The sequence below is a fragment of the Hylobates moloch genome, unplaced genomic scaffold (genome assembly GCF_009828535.3).
Source record: "Hylobates moloch isolate HMO894 unplaced genomic scaffold, HMol_V3 SCAFFOLD_235, whole genome shotgun sequence".
NCBI lineage: Eukaryota > Metazoa > Chordata > Mammalia > Primates > Hylobatidae > Hylobates > Hylobates moloch.
Genome location: NW_026652510.1, coordinates 19,388 through 37,139, shown reverse-complemented (window position 1 = coordinate 37,139; position 17,752 = coordinate 19,388). Strand labels below are relative to the sequence as shown.

The 17,752-nt window shown below is 36.6% G+C and overlaps 1 long non-coding RNA gene across 1 annotated transcript; it reads right to left on the bottom strand.

The window, feature by feature from the left end:
• Positions 1 to 6,122: 6,122 nt before the first annotated feature.
• LOC131382616 (uncharacterized) lies at positions 6,123 to 17,695 on the bottom strand. The gene is made up of 4 exons (XR_009212176.1): positions 17,293 to 17,695; positions 13,026 to 13,126; positions 7,444 to 7,498; positions 6,123 to 6,898 (listed from the first exon to the last, which is right to left on the bottom strand). It is a non-coding gene; the product is annotated as an uncharacterized LOC131382616 (long non-coding RNA).
• Positions 17,696 to 17,752: the final 57 nt, after the last annotated feature.

Genomic DNA, 17,752 nt, shown 5'->3' with positions numbered 1-17,752 from the left:
TTTTGTATTCCTAATTTATGTGGGTACATAGCATGTGTATATATATTAATATTGATATGTTAATATCAACAGAGAAATAATTTCACTGCCCTAATAATTCCTTGTGCTCCGTCTACTCCTCCCTCCCTTAGAACCCTTAAATCTCTGAAAGTTACTGACCTTTTCACTGTCTCCATAGTTCAGCCTTTTACAGAATGTCAAATAGTTGGAATCACATAGTACACAGCCTTTTCAGATTGCCTTTTTCCACCTAGTGAAATTAGTTCATCTATATCTTTCTGTTTTTATCACTGAATAATATCCCACTGAATGGATGTGCCATACATTGTTCATCCATTCACCTATTCAAGGATGTCATGGTCACTTCCAAATTGTGGAAATTATGAGTAAAGCTGCTATAAACATTAGTTTTGTAAGAAAGTTTCAAGCTGTTTTCCAAAGTGGTGTACCATTTTGCATTTTCACCAGCAAAGAATGAGAGTTCCTGTTACTCAACTTCCTTGCCAGCATTAGGTGCTATCAGTGTTTTGGAATTTTCCATTTTAATTGTTATATAGTTGTTTCTATCAATCAAGGTTCTTGAGAGTGACAGAGCCAATAGGATATATATATATGTAAAAGGGATTTATTAGGGAGAATTGGCTCACATGATTACAAAGGTGAATTCCCGCGATAGGACTTCTGCCAGCTGGGGACTGAGAAAAGCTGATAGTGAAGCTGACAGTGCTGCCCTCAGTCCGAGGCCAAAGGCCCAAGAAAACCCAGGAGCCTGTTGGTGCAAGTCCCGGAGTTCAGAGGCCAAAGAACCTGGAGTCCGATTACCAAGGGCATGAAGAGAGAAAGCTAACTTCTGGCAAGGGGAGGGACGGTCAGAGCAAGAGACCTCAGCAAGCTGAATACCCCCCTTCTTCTGCTCCCTTTGTTCTATTTCTGTTGGCAGCCAATTGGATAGTGCTTATCCACATTGAGGTGGGGTTTCCTTTCCCAGTACTCTGACTCACATGTCAATCTCTGAAAACACCCCTTTGCACACACCCAGAAACAACGCTTCAGCAGCCATCTAGGCATCCTTCAATCCAATGAAGTTGACACATACTATGAACCATCATAATGTTGTTTTAGTTTACAATTCCCTAATTACATATACTGTTGAGCATGTTTTCATTTGCTTATTTTCCATTTGCAGATCTTCTTTCATGAGGTGTCTGTTTAGATATTTTATCTGTTTTTAATATTGAGATGTTTGTTTTCTTATAGTTGAGTTTCTAGAATTCTTTATGTATTGTGAATACAAATTCTTTATTCTATATATGTTTTGAAAATATTTTGTCTCACTGTATGACTTGATTTTCATTCTCTGAACAGGATGTTTCACAGAAAAACGTTATAATTTTAAGGAATTCCAATGTATCTACTTTTTTCCACAGATTATGCTAATGGCGCTGTATCTAAATAGTCTTGGCCAAACCGAAGGCCACCTATATTTTCTCTTATGTTATCATCTGGGACTTTTATAGTTTAGCATTTACATTTAGGTCTACAATGCATTTGATGCTATCCTTTGTAAAACGTGCAAGGTCTGTGTCTACATTCGTTTTTTTGCATATGAACGTCCAATTATTCTAACACATTTTGTTGAAAAGAGCATTCTTTCTCCACTGAATTTTCTTGCTCATTTGTCAAATATACATTGGTTATATTCATGTAGGTCTATTTTTGGACTTTCTATTCTGTTCCATTGATCTATTTTTCTGTTTCTTTACCAATACCACGATATGTTGATTACTGTAACAATATAGTCTTGAAGTCAGGTAGTATTAATCCTCTGATTTTGGTCTCCTTTAACGTTGTGTTGGCTATTTTGGGTCTCTTGCCTTTCCACATAAACTTTAGAATCGGTTTGCTGAAATCCACAAAACAATTTTGAATTTTGATTGGAAATGCATTGAATCTATGGACAATTTTGAAAAAGTTGACATCTTTAATTATTCATTAACTTTTTAGTTTCCCTTTATGTAAATCTTATACATACTTTGTTAGATTGTACCTAAGTATTTCATGTTTTTGGTGTCAATATAAATGGCATGGTGTTTCTAATTTCAAATTCCAACTGTTCACTTCTAGTATATAAAAAAGAAAATGGGCCAGGCACGGTGGCTCATGCCTGTAATCCCAGCACTTTGGGAGGCTGAGGCGGGCAGATTATGAGGTCAGGAGAGCAAGACGATCCTGGCCAACATGGTGAAACCCTGTCTCTACTAAAAATACAAAAATTAGCTGGGCATGGTGGCATGTGCCTGTAGTAGTCCCAGCTACTCGGGAGGCTAAGGCAGCAGAATCGCTTGAACCTGGGAGGTGGAGGTTACAGTGTGCCAAGATAGCGCCACTGTACTCCAGCCTGGTGACAGAGTGAGACTCTGTCTCAAAAAAAAAAAAAAAGAGAAAGAAAAAGAAAATTGCTTTTGTATACTAACTTTGTAACCTGCAAACTTTCTGTAATCATATATTTGATCCAGAAGATTTTGTTGATTCTTTGAAATTTTCTATATAAGCAATCATCCCAACTAAAAAAAAAAAAAAAAAGAGTTTTATCTTTTCCTTTTCAATCTGTATATCTTTACTTCCATTTCTGGTTCTACTGCATTAACTAGGACTTCCAGTATGATGTTGATAGGAGCGGTAAGAGTGGTCTTTCTTACTTTGCTCCTTATCTTAGCATGAACTTGGTTTCTCAACTTTAAATATGACAGCTGTAGACATACAAACTCCAGGGAACTCAGTCTTAGGAAACATGTTCACTCTTTTGTGAGTTTTACCTCCAGGAGCCCAACTATATTTTCACAGTGAAGATCGGAAAAAATTACCGTGTTCACCTTGGTGTGGGGGGTGTGGGGGTGGTAAAAAATAATCCCTTTGAAAAAATATGCCAGAAGAAATAAAAGAACACCTTACCTATAAAATAACAAAGAAAAGAATTATATCTTATTTATCCTCAGAAAGCATGCAAGAAGAGAGTGAAAATTTAAATTGTTGAGAAGAAAAAAAATACCCCTACCAGCCTAGAATTCTGCATTCTGCAAAATCATCCTTCCAAAATGAGACAGAAATAAAGACTTTTGCAGATGAGATAAGTTGAGGGAATTTGCTGCCAGTAGATTTTCCTTGCAACAAATGTTAAAGGAATATATTCAAAGAGAAAGAAAATCATACAAGTCAGATGATCATATCTCCATAAAAAAAGATCTTTAGAGAAGGAATAAATGATGATAAAATTGAAATGCTTAATTTTATTTTTTAGTGATATAACAGATAGTTGTCTTTCAAAATGACCATAGCAAAAATATATGATTATGCTTTATATATAAGTGAATGAAATGACAGCAATGATGTAAGGGATGAGAGAAAAATTGGGAATATGTGTTATTATAAGGTGCTTGCATTGCCTAGGAAGCAGTATCAAGTTATTTTAAGGTGGATCTGGAACAAGTGCAAATGTATATTGCAAACTCTAGGGCAACACATTTTAAAAAGTTGTAAAATAAGTATCATTGATATGCTAAAAAAAAAAGTAGATAAAATGGAATCACAAAAAAAGCTGAATTAAGATGACAAAAGGCAGAAAAAAGAATAGAAGAAAAAATAGGGATAAAGAAGAGAAAAAACATGGCATATCAATAATCACATTAATTGTCAATTGTTTAAATACACCAATGAAAAGACAAAGATTGTCACAGTGGATCAAATATAAAACCCAACTATATGTTTTTTACAAGAAACTCACTTTAAATATAAATGTAGATATATAAGATAGAAGTGAGGCAACAAGATGTATCATGCTAACATCTATCAGAAGGAAAGTCAAGTAGCTGTATTAATTTCAGCAGAGCAGACTTCAGAGCAAGAACAAGTATCAAGAATATAGAGAGGTACTAATGTGATGCCCTACCTTGTTTCAACCTGATTAACTCTCCCTTAGCTGAGAGAGCCACATAGACTCCATTTTGGCTCCTTCCCTTGCAGCCGCTTACCCACCCCCCTTCCTCAAGGTCTTAACTAGAGCAAGCTGACTCCAAGCACATCCAGGAACACACTTACTGATAAGATACTGAGACAAGCTGCACCAGCAGCTCCTAGGGATGTGCTCGGTGGATGGTACCCAAAGCCCATGCATTATCTGTTTGTGATAGTTTGAGCCCCTGCACCTGGAACTGTTTATTTTTCTGTAACTATCTCTGTAACCGTTAATTCTTGTAACTTTTTGCCTGTTCTGCTACTGTAAAAATTGCTTCAGCTAGGCTCCCCCTCCCCTTTTAGACCAAGGTATAGAAAAGAAATCTAGCCCCTTCTTCGGGGCCAAAAGAATTTTGAGTGCTAGCCGTCTCTCGGTCGCCGGCAGTAAAGGACTCCTGAATTAGCCTCAGACTGTGGCATTTCTCTGTAACTCGCTCGGTTACAACACTATGTAATGATAAAGGTTTCAAGATGAAGAAGAAATAACAAATCTTATTTTGTAAGCACCTAACAGCATCAAAGTACACGAGGTCAAAGCAGTTTATTTCCCTATTTCTGTTATTCACCATTAAATTTTTTTTGCTCCACTCGTCTTTCTGAATCACAGCTTTAATCAAGTTATTCTCTGTTTAAACCTTCAACGGCTCTTCATACCCAGAGAAATAATAGTGCTTCAATCTGAATTTTAGGCCAATGCTCAGTGTGATAATTTATTTCATTTTTCACATTTATTTACTACTGGTTTACTGTATCCAAAATAAGGCCTCTGCTGTTCCTGTCTCCGGAGCTTTTATTTCATTGGAGTTTGACACCAGCCTGGGCAATGTGAGGAAACCCCATCTCTACCAAAAAAAAAAAATTCAAAAATTAGCCAGTTATGATGGCATACACCTGTAGTCCCAGCTACTCAAGACCTGAGCGAGGGGGATCACCTGAGCTGGGAAGGTTGAGGCTGCACTGAGCCGAGATCGTGCCACTGGACTTTAAGCTGAGTGACAGAGTGAGACTCTGTGTCAAAAAAAAAAAAAAAAGTATAAGGTAAGACAACAGCAATAGTAACTACAGAAATATAAAACAAAAAAATACCAAAATGAGATACCACGTCACACCCATTACAATGGCTAACATCGAGAAGACAGTAAGTTGGCAGCAATGTGGAGAATTTGAATGCTTTTAATGTGCTGCTGGAATACAAAAATGTGCTACTTGGGAAAACAACCGGTCAGTTTCTTAAAAGTTCAGTGTAAATGTACCCTATTCCTAGTAATTATACTCCTAGGTATATATACAATGTATGAGGTATTAAGGTATATGTCCAGACAAAAACTTGCTCAAGTATGGTCACTGTAGCATTATTCATAACAGCAAAAAATTAAAACGACAGAATCATCAAGTGATGATTGGATAAACAGGTGGTATGTTCATAGAATACTTAATGCTCAGCAATAAAAAGGAGCTACTGATACACACAACAAGCCCAATGAGCCTGAGGTGAATTATGCTCAGTGAAAAAAAACTAATTTCAATAGGAAACACACTATATATTCAATTTCTATTATAATTCACACATAGGATATAATAAAAGCATCCTCAAATTGGATTGTGATGATGGTTGTAAAATCATTTAAAAAAATTTTAAGACTGTAAATTTACTATCAGTGAATTAAATACTTCAGACAGGTGAATTTTATGGTGCATCAATTATACCTCAATAAAGCTGCTAAAAATCTTTTCACTACAATGAGCATAAAACAAAGATTAACAGAAAACAAAATGTGTGTGTTCATGTACATATTATTTTCCCTTTTATCCCTACATTGTGAAGAGTATTCCAACGATATTGGTTATTTCCTTTCAAAAGTCTAAAAAAATATTGGCTCCAAAGGGTGCCACTCTTTATCATTTTTTCTCTCAAATGAAATGGCTAAACTTCCCTAAAGGAAGTTGAAATCCTTCTCATTCTCCAAGGGCTCATGTAAATGCACTCTACCTCATGAAATTCTTCCTGAACTATAAAGGAATCCAACCCCTAATGAACATTCGCAGCACTTTCTCTGAACCAGTCTTACAGCAGGGATGCGAGGCTCTTGCCATGGTCATTTTACAAACTTTTCTCCCTTCCATGAGACTCCAAGCAGTCCAAAGCCATAATGCTTATACACAGTTGTGTATCCCCTCCCCACCCAATGCTGTGCCCAAAAATGCCAGGCCTATTCAGTGACGTTAGGTCAATTAGTCCTACTCATGATGCTTGGAAGTGGGGGCAGATCTATGATCTTACACAGAAAACAAGTAGCTGATCTGAAAACAAAAACAAGTCTCTACTTTTTCTGCTCAATGAACTTTTCTTGGATTATATAAATATCTAAGCAGCCCATCAGAAAACGTCTTACATCGTATTCTCAAAGAAATCAAAGAGAAACCATTAAAGTGTATTAAAATCTAGCAAAACGGGATTAGGAAGCCAGCCAGCTATCAAGGAAGCAAAGCAATCACTAATCTAGATGCTTCTTTGGCTCTAAGAAATATCTGCAATAAAACAAAACTAATAAAACTACACATGAATACACAAAATTAATGACAGCATAAATTTCAATGAATTGTGTTAACCAAGAATTTTTAAAATATATTAACATAAGCTGAATATTCAAATTCATATGAATAAACCATTGATGGGCACGAAGGGAGAAAGCACCTCACCTCTTAATAATAAATTAAATCCCAGCTGTGTTGTCCAAAATCCATTTCAGGGTTGCAAGATCATAATTCTCAGGGTGTTTAAAGGCAAAACCTTCTGGAAGCCCCTGTACTATCAAAGCTGACTGGTCTTCTGGTAGCATCTTCTCATATGGTACAGTTACCTCTGTGGGTTTTTGTAAAACTTTCCCTGGGGGGAGGTGAAAAGCAGATAAACGTCATTAAATTTTAAGATTAAAAAACAAAATCATCACCACCTTATTGTGGCTTAATAAAGGCATACATGATCTTTTGTAATATGTGATTTTAAAATTACTTAATACTACAGCACCCTATTCACATGTAAGAAGTTCTAAACCTGACACACCTATCCAAAGGGCCAAAATGAAAAGCATATTAAATATATGACTTTAAAAACTACACAAAAGGAGAGAGAAATGTCTAATTTCTTGCATTATTGTCTTTAAAATGGTCCTACCCTGACGTATTTCTTGGGTTCCTTCTAAATGGAAGTGGAAACTAAGGTTATTCCTCATCCATTCAGCTTGTGAAATGTGTGTTATAATGCTGTTAAGTCAATGGCATAACATTGTCTACCCTTTAGAAAACTCTATTATATCATGTATCTTTTATGAAATTTAAGTGTATTGCTTTTAAGATAGCAAAAGCAGAAATAGTCCTCAACTGTTTTTTGAGTGTTGCCACTGCTACAGCATCTACACTCATCTGATTCACCTGGGTTGTAGATTTTATTTTATGCATCTCTGCAACCTTTTCTCTTCTTCAACACCTGTAAAAAATAATAAAAAGGTGCATATCTATTATCTTAATATTTATTTGGCTTTTAGTAAAGACAGTTTTTCCTGTATCCCAATATTTGTGATTTGTTATACAAACAAAAGTAGGTCAAGTGAGGTGGCTGGCACTTATAATCCCACCACTTTGGGAGGCTGAGGCAGAACTGCTTGAGCCCAGGATTTCAAGACCAGCTTGAGCAACATAGAAACAACCCATCCCTACAAAGAAAAGATAAATAAAATTAGGTGTGGTGGTGCATATCTGTAGTCCTAGCTACTCTGGAGGCTGAAGCAAGAGGATTGCTTGAGTCCAGGAATTTAAGGTTATGTTGAGCTATAATTATACTACTACACTCCAGTCTGGGTCACAGAAAGCGACGCTGTCTCTAAAAAAAAAAAAAAAAAAAAGGCGGGAAGACTTTTTTAAAAAAGCTTTAAAAACCTAAGAGTGATTTATTGGCTATAAACTTAAATATGGGAAGATTATTATCAGGAAACAAATTCTAGGCTTACAAAGTCCAGCACAATAACCACTAGGCATATGTAACACTTGCAATGTGGCCAGTCCAAATTCAGATGTTCTGTAGGTGAACAACACATTGACTTTTGAAAACTCAGCACGAAAAGTATTCCAAATATCCCATTAATAATTTCTACATTGATTACACATTGAAATATTTTAAAGTATTGCCACTAAAATGATTTTCACTTGTTTCCCTGTATTTTTTTATTAATTTTTTTGCATACAATATTTTCTAAAAATACATATAAACAAAAAGATGCATATCAAACATATCAGGAAGGTTGCACATGGGAAGATGGGGAATAGAAATGGGGGGTGGGAATTAAAGAAAATAAATGAGAGAGGGACTTTGTATGGATCAATGATAATAACTCAATCCTCTATTTGACAAAGAAGAAGGAGAAGGAAGAGGAAGAAAAAGAAAGTGGGATAAAGGATCAGAAAGGGAGGAAAATAGAAACAATTAGAGTATGACTCCAAGGGTAGACCTGTTTTGTTGTCGCTGGGTGGGTTGATTGGTTTGTCTGTTGTATTTTTCACATGTTTCACCATGTTGGCCAGGCTGGTCTCGAACTCCTAGCTTCAAGTGATCAACCCGCCTCGGCCTCCCAGAGTACTGGGACTACAAGCGTGAGCCACCACGTCCAGCCCCCACATTGCTTCTGGCCTCTGTGGTAGACCTCCCAGATGGGGCGGCCAGGCAGAGGCGCTCCCCACATCCCAGATGGGGCGGCATTCTCTTTCCCCCACAACCTCACCAGCATCTATTATGTTTTGACATTTTATTAATAGCCATTCTAATTTGTATGAGATGGTATTTCACTGTAGTTTTTATATGCATTTCTCTAATGATTAGTGGTGTTCAGTATTTTTTCAGACTCTTCTTGGTTGAGTGTACGTCTTCTTTAGAGAAATGTCTGTTCATGCTTTTTGCTCACTTTTTAATGAGGTTGTTTGATTTTTTTTGTTGATTTGTTTGATTTCCTTACATATCCTGGATATTAAATCTTTGTTGGATCCATAAATTGCAAATATTTTCTCCCAGTCTGTAGGTTGTCTGTTTACTCTGTTGATAGTTTATTTTGCTGTGCAGAAGCTCTTTAGTTTAATTAGATCCCACTTACCAAATTGTATTTTCATTACAGTTGCTTTTGGCTTCATCCTCATAAAGTGTTTGTCACACCTTATGTCCAGAATGGTATTTCCTATGTTATCTTCTAGGGTTTTTAATGTACAAAAAGTAAGTAGCTTTTCTGTATACCAACAATATCCAAGCTGAGAGCCAAATCAAAACCATGGTCCCATTCACAATAGTCACACACAGAAGACACAAAATAACTAGGAATACAGCTAGCCAGGGTGGTAAAAGATCTCTGTAATGAAAATTTCAAAATAGTACTGAAAAACGTCAGATAACAAACATATGGAAAAATATTCCATGCTCATGGATAGGAAGAATCAACATCAATAAAATGGCCATACTGCCCAAAGCAATTTACAGATTTAATGCCATTCCTAGTAAACTACCAATGACATTTTTCCCAGAATTAGAAAAAAAAAATTCTAAAATTTATATGGTTTGTCAAAGATCAGATAGTTGTAGATATGCGGCATTATTTCTGAGGGCTCTGTTCTGTTCCATTGGTCTATATCTCTGTTTTGGTACCAGTACCATGCTGTTTTGGTTACTGTAGCCTTGCAGTATAGTTTGAAGTCAGGTAGTGTGATGCCTCCAGCTTTGTTCTTTTGGCTTAGGATTGACTTGGCAATGTGTGCTCTTTTTTGGTTCCATATGAACTTTAAAGTAGGTTTTTCCAATTCTGTGAAGAAAGTCATTGGTGTTTGTATCCTCTTTTATTTCATTGAGCAGTGGTTTGTAGTTCTCCTTTAAGAGGTCCTTCACATCCCTTGTAAGTTGGATTCCTAGGTATTTTATTCTCTTTGAAGCAATTGTGAATGGGATTTCACTCATGATTTGGCTCTCTGTTATTGGTGTATGAGAATGCTTGTGATTTTTGCACATTGATTTTGTATCCTGAGACTTTGCTGAAGTTGCTTATCAGCTTAAGGAGATTTTGGGCTGAGACAATGGGGTTTTCTAGATATACAATCATGTCATCTGCAAACGGAAAATTTGACTTCCTCTTTTCCTAATTGAATGCCCATCAGAGTGAACAGGCAACCTACAGAATGGGAGAAAATTTTTGCAACCTACTCATCTGACATAGGGCTAATATCCAGAATCTACAATGAACTCCAACCAATTTACAAGAAAAAAACAAACAACCCCATCAAAAAGTGGGCAAAGGACATGAACAGACACTTCTCAAAAGAAGACATTTATGCAGCCAAAAAACACATGAAAAAAATGCTCATCATCACTGGCCATCAGAGAAATGCAAATCAAAACCACAATGAGATACCATCTCACACCAGTCAGAATGGCCATCATTAAAAAGTCAGGAAACAACAGGTGCTGGAGAGGATGTGGAGAAATAGGAACACTTTTACACTGTTGGTGGGACTGTAAACTAGTTCAACCATTGTGGAAGTCAGTATGGCGATTCCTCAGGGATCTAGAACTAGAAATACCATTTGACTCAGCCATCCCATTACTGGGTATATACCCAAAGGATTATAAATCATGCTGCTATAAAGACACATGCACACATATGTTTATTGTGGCACTATTCACAACAGCAAAGACTTGGAAGCAACCCAAATGTCCAACAATGATAGACTGGATTAAGAAAATGTGACATATATACACCATGGAATACTATGCAGCCATAAAAAAGGATGAGTTCATGTCCTTTGTAGGGACATGTATGAAGCTGGAAACCATCATTCCCAGCAAACTATCGCAAGGACAAGAAACCAAACACCGCATGTTCTCACTCATAGGTGGGAATTGAACAATGAGAACACATGGACACAGGAAGGGGAACATCACACACCAGGGACTGTTGTGGTGTGGGGGGAGGGGAAGGGATAGCATTAGGAGATATACCTAATGCTAAATGACGAGTTAATGGGGGCGGCACACCCACATGACACATGTATACATAGGTAACAAACCTGCACATTGTGCACATGTACCCTAAAACTTAAAGTATAATTAAAAAATGAAATAAAATAAAATGTATATGGAACCAAAAAAGAGCCGAGATAACCAAAAGAGTCTTAAACAAAAAGAATAAGGGTAGAAGCATCACACTACCCAACTTCAAACTATACTACAAGGCTACAGTAACCAAAACAGCATGATACTGGTACAAAAGCAGAAACATAGACCAATGAAACAGATTAGAGAACCCCAAAATAAAGCTGCACACCTATAACCATCTGCATCAACAAAGTCAACAAAAACAAGCAATGGAGAAAGGACTTCCTACCCAATAAATGTTGCTAGGATAACTGAGTAGCCATATGCAGAGGATTGAAACTGGGCCCCCTCCTTTCACCATATGGAAAAATCAACTTGAGATAAAGACTTAACTGTAAAACCTAAAGCTAAAATGAATGTTTTCAATATAAATGTTTTTATGTACTTACTGCAAATCGCATAATACATTAAGAACTTTAACATTATCATTTATTTTAATAACATTCTTGTAGTATAGTTAAAACGTTGCCAATTTTACAGAGTAGAAACCTGGAATTCTGGGACAATGTTACATAACCTCATTTCAAAGGCTTCTGTAGAACTTCATAAAATGCACAGGCATCCTGGTTTACTACTCAAACAATAATCAATGTCTTTCTTCTATCAGTCAGTCATTGTGTAGCTTTAAACAATTCACAATTATTCTGTGATATTTTATCTTAAAACAAATAATTCACCCATTCTTCTTTTTCTTTCATTTTTAATTGATTCATTTATTCAATAAATATTTATCAAGTGTATAATATGTACCAGGCTTAGCACTATCTCCCAAGATTTAGGAGTATAAAATATAAGCCTTGCCTTAAGAGGCTTTGAGTATACTAAAAAAGATACAATTTAAAAAGCTAATTACAATACAGAGCATTAAGTATTATAATAGTGGCATGTGCTTGGCTTTAATTAGGAAGGTGCATTTAATTCAGGCCTATTATTTTATCTGGAAAAGATTCCCAGAGAAAGTAGCATTTGAGGCCGGGGGTGGTGGCTCACACCTGTAATCCCTGCACTCTGGGAGGCCGAGGCAGGTGGATCACCTGAGGTCAGGAGTTCGAGACCAGCCTGGCCAACATGATGAAGCCCCGTCTCTACTAAAAATACAAAAATTAGCCGGGCATGATGGCAGGCGCCTGTAATCCCAGCTACTCAGGAGGCTGAGGTAGGAGAATTGCTTGAACCTGGGAGGTGGGGGTTGCAGTGAGCCAAGATCACACCACTGCACTCCAGCCTGGGCAACAAGAGCAAAACTCCGTCTCAAAAAAAAGAAAAAATAAAAAAGAAAGGATGAAAGAAAGAAAGAAAGAAAAAGAAAGAAGAAAGAAAGAAAGAAAGAAAGAAAGAAAGAAAGAAAGAAAGAAAGAAAGAAAGAAAGAAAGAAGAAAAGAGAAAAGAAAAAAAAAAAAAGATTTGAATGAATTTTGTAGTGCAAATGTCAGGTAGTATCTAATCCTAAATAAATCATTTTTTTCCAAGAATTTTTTTTTTTTTTTTTTTTTTTTGCTGAAACATGAACTAAGCCTCACTGCCTCTCCCTCCCCTTTGGTTTTAGAGATAGGGACTCCATAGAGAAGAAATCAGACATATGCATCCTTCTGGCAATTAGTGAATGAATAAAGGAGTATCTTTGATACCAGGCCAGAACGTGAGTTATCAATGAGTGGGAGTATTTAAATGCTCTGAAGTTTACATTACTAACGGTCCCATCATTCCCTGTCCTAAACTCTATCTTCACTGGCTGATTTCTTATAATCAGAGAGAGGAAACAATTGAAGATTGGTCACTTCCTCATGCTTACAAGATTGAAGACAATTCCAGATGGGCTGTCCATAGTTACCTATCTTTTTCCAAGCTGAAACATGGAGTTGTCAGGTTCTCAGTTTTCTTCAGACCCCGGTATTGCAAGTGGCTTAACATGACTTCTACACCTGAGGCATCCTATTGTGTATTTCAGGAAAGAGAAAAGAGGATTAAAAAATAAAAAAAAAAAAACAAGCCATCTTTCTTGCTCAGTCAAGTTCCTTTTAAATAGGCTTTATGGAATTCCCACACAATACTTCTATCTACATATTACATGGTGTCCTCTAGTTGCGAGGGAAATATCCTTAGTAGTAGCAGTAGTAGTAGTAGTAGTAGTAGTAGTAGTAGTAGTAGTAGTAGTAGTACTAGGGGATGGATGTTCCTATTACTCAGATTTGATCACTATACATTGAATATTTGTACCAAAATATGTACCCCATAAATATATGTAATTCTTACATATGCATAAATATTTTTAATTTAAAAAGATAGATTTGTGCCATAGCGTTCATCAATCACTTCACATCACCTCTCTGGGTCTTGGGGAAAATAATGAAAATAATGAAAACATGAAGCTCATGCTACCTATTGTGCCTTGAACAATAAAGTTTTTTGTCTCTGACTGAGGAGACTCTGCCAGCGTCTTTTGGCAGCATCTATAGAACTATTGCAGGGTAACTATTAACTTTCAAGTAAAGTAGAAGTTCAGAACCTTCACAGTTCTTAACAATGTGAATGAAGAAGAGAAAGAAAAAAAAGAGCAACACCTTGGACTAGCCAACATGTACAGGTCAGGAGAAATGGAAGATCCAGAAAAGGAGAAGAAGAAGAAATAGACATTGAGATGGGAGCACAACCAGAAGAATTAATTTTACTTTTTAAAATGAAATCCTATATTTAAAATATGAGTTTCAAGTAAAAGGTATTTTTTGCTCTTTCACTATCCAAGTGTTTAGATAGGTAATTAGCTTCTAGATCCAGCAAGATGTAGAAACTATAAGGAATTTAACTAGACTTAAATTAAGTAGTAAAGATTTATCCTTAGAGATTAATAATTCATGAGCACTGAACACAACTTATCTATATATCTGTAAAAAAACACAATCTCTTTAATAAAAAGACACTGCTAATTTCATACAAGCAATACAAATATTGATGGCTATCTGGGCATTTTACTTTATTTTAAAATAATCGTAGATTAAAATGCAGGTATATGTAATGATATAATGAGATCCTGTATACCCTACACTGTCTTCTGTCACAGTAACATCTTGCATAACTATAGTAAAAGCACAGCCAAATAATTGGCATTGATAAAACCCACTTACCTCATTCACATTCACCACACATTCATTTATGTGTGTGAATACATTTGTTTATATGCAATTGTATCATATGTGTAGATTCATGTGATCGCTACCACGTTCAAGATACAGAGCAGTTCCTTTACAAGGATACCTTTTGTCACCCTTTCTAAGTCACAGCCACCTCTTTCCTTTCCCAAATAAGAATTAGCCAAATGAAAGAGAGAGAGTTGTTGGGCAGAAAAAGACGTGCAAAATTTATGTGACATGAGAAAGTGTGTCAAACTGAAAAAAACAACAATTTTCACTCTATTGCTAATTTATTTTATGTAGCTTTTATGTGTATACTTATAAACCACTTTGTTGGGGGACAACAATTTGTATGAGAACAATTTGTATGACAGAGCCAATTTTTTTTTTTTTTTTTGGAGACAGAGTTTCACTCTTGTCGCCCAGGCTGGGGTGCAGTGGTGTGATCTCGGCTCACTGCAACCTCTAACTCCCTGGCTCAAGTGATTCTCCTGCCTCAGCCTCCCAAGTAGCTGGGATTATAGGCGCTCACCACCACGCCTGGCTAATTTTTGTATTCTTAGTAGAGCAGGGGTTTCACCATGTTGGCCAGGCTGATCTCGAACTCCTGACCTCAGATGATACACCCACCTCGGCCTCCCAAAGTGCTGGGATTACAGGCATGAGCCACCGTGCCCAGTCAATAGAGTACATTTAAAAAAATGATTTTTTTTATTTCATCACTGGTAGTCAATTCTCAGCAATTTACTATACAAATGTTATCAAATGTCTTCCATTTATTTTAAATGTCTACATTATGATAAAATAAGACTATATAATCAAAGAAAATAACATCCTATGCATTCCCAGATTCCTAGTTGTAAATATGATATGGCAATGATTTGTAAATTTACCAGTATTATAACAATATACTTCTTTTATAAGTTAGAAAGTGACACATGCCATGTGGGTTCAAAGAGAAAAAGAGAAGGAGACAGATTCTTACTAGAAGATGGTGGAGGCTTTATAATATAGAATCCATAAACTCTTATCTCCAGCGTTTTTGTTTGTTTATTTGTTTGCTTTTTTTTCTCCTGGCCAAGGAAAGTTCCCATTGGCATATGGCATGAAAATAAAGTTAACTGTGCTTCTCTTCTTATGTTAAATTATGTAGTAATACTCATTTGCTAGTGACGCCAAATTCTCTGTAATCAACCTTCCTGTACTTCTGATCACCAACCAGAACTCAGATCCATAGACAGTTGCTTCTCTGAGCGGATCAGGTGAGGTTTCCCACCCTATTCTTTCCTATCCCTTCAGTCTCCTATGAGATAATCAAACCAAGTTGTGAAGACAAATGTAACAATTCCGTAAGGGAAGTACAATATAAAAATGAAATATTAGTCTCTCATAATTGTGGACTGAACTCTAGATCTTCAAGGGAAAGAGACCTTTGGAAGTTTTTTCAGTATGTCTGCTTCTCCCATCTCTACCAAGTTTCCACTTCCTCAGCTTTACTTTTTCTTTCCCAAGGCAGTCTTATTTTCAGGTCTCTTCATTCATATCTCCAGTTATATTCCTGGAAACATAACTTCTCCTACAGACAAGTGGAAATCTTGTTCCTTGAGTCTCTCTATTCCCTGATATCCTCTCCTTCTTTGCCAGTCCTTAGTTGGAACCCCTGAACTTGATCAGTGTTATCTTTTGCTTCCGCAGTTTTAAGATGAGCCAGGAACTCTAGAACCCCTTTTCTAAGGACAATATTTATCACCCGGTCAGGATCTCTTTTTAAAAAAATTTTCTCACCCATGTGAGGCAGAGATATGCCAGTTCCCTTTAGTAAAGGTCCTGTTCAGTTCAGCCTATGCATGTTTCTAAGTACAAATATTAACCATCATAGAATTTATCAATTAGTGAAGCAGCTGATCCATTTTCTAAAGTCGTTAGGTTCATGTAATTCAACATTAACTTCAAAAGTTTCTGCTTTTGCAGGTAATGTTGCTCTGGTGAGATGAGGTTGCAGTCGGGAAGCAGGTGGCCAGTTTTCCCTTTACAATGCCATATGTGTTGATGGGATGTAGAAATGGGAGTAATGAGTCCCCACATATAAAATCAGAAAGTTGTAGGGAGTGCAGGGAAGCTGTCAATAATTTGCCTGGGCAAATACTAGTGGTGTGGAATTACCTCAAAGCCTAGGAAACAGGTAAAATTATAGAAAACTTTCGTAGAAAGGACAAGATTCTAATTAGTCTTTAGAAAACCAAATGGTGCAACATGCATGGAAAGGTATAGAAAGGGTTAAAGTGGAGTGAAGAACTGAGCACAGTGAGACTATTAAAATAATCCCAGTGAGACAGCACTAACTTTCATTCATATTGCCTCCAAGACTACAAATGTCTCTGCTGCATAGAATACTATGAAAATGAATGGATTTTGTAACCAGATTCTGAAAAACATGACCTAGTAAACAAAATAAAACAGAGTGAGGGATAGGAATTTTGCAAACTGTTAACTTTCTCAAAACATTAAGATACAATATTTTACTCTGTTAGACAGCACTTAGGTCTTGAGATAATATGATAGGAACATGCTAATCATTTTGCATAAATTTGATAAATATGTTTTGATTCCTCTCATTTTTCTAATATTAGCACTATATTAGACTGTAGTAACTGATACGCAAGTGTACTACAGTGATATATTATTGAGCTATAAATTTTATTTTCTATACCTCCATAAATATGATCATTTTATAAAATACCTAATCTTGTGATACAATCTGAGATAATAAAATTATAATCAAAGTAGCTAAAATGTGATATGCATAATCATTTAACTTTAAAGCAAGGAGTTACTCTTGTTCAATTTTACAGATAAGGAAAATGAAGCTTGCAGAAGCATTGTAAATTTTCCAGTAAGTTGTAGAGCTGATATTTCAAAATGGTTCGGTCTCCAAACATATTGTTAAAGTGTATAAGAAAAAATACATACCAAAATTGTCACCGAAGAAATGTTAATTCTAAGACTCATTCAAAATGTCAGCTTAGTGGTTCTCCAAAGCCAGGACCAGCTGTTATTAAAACCATCCATGAGGGGGAGGGAGGCAGAGGATGCAGTGAGCCGAGATCGCACCACTGCACTCCACCTTGGGCGACAGAGCAGGATGCTGTCTCAGAAAAACAAACAGACGGGAGTGGTGCTTCATGCCTGTAATCCTGGCACTTTGGGAGGCTGAGGCGGGCAGATCACCTGAGGCCATGAGTTTCAGACCAGCCTGGCCAACATGGTGAAACCCTGCCTCTACTATAAATACAAAAATTAGCTAGACGTGGTGGCACATGCCTGTAATCCCAGCTACTAGTAGGCTGAGGTAGGAGAATAGCTTGAACCCGAGAGGCAGCATTACATGATTCAGCCTGGGATCGGGTGTGTTTAGAAAAAAAAAAATCTA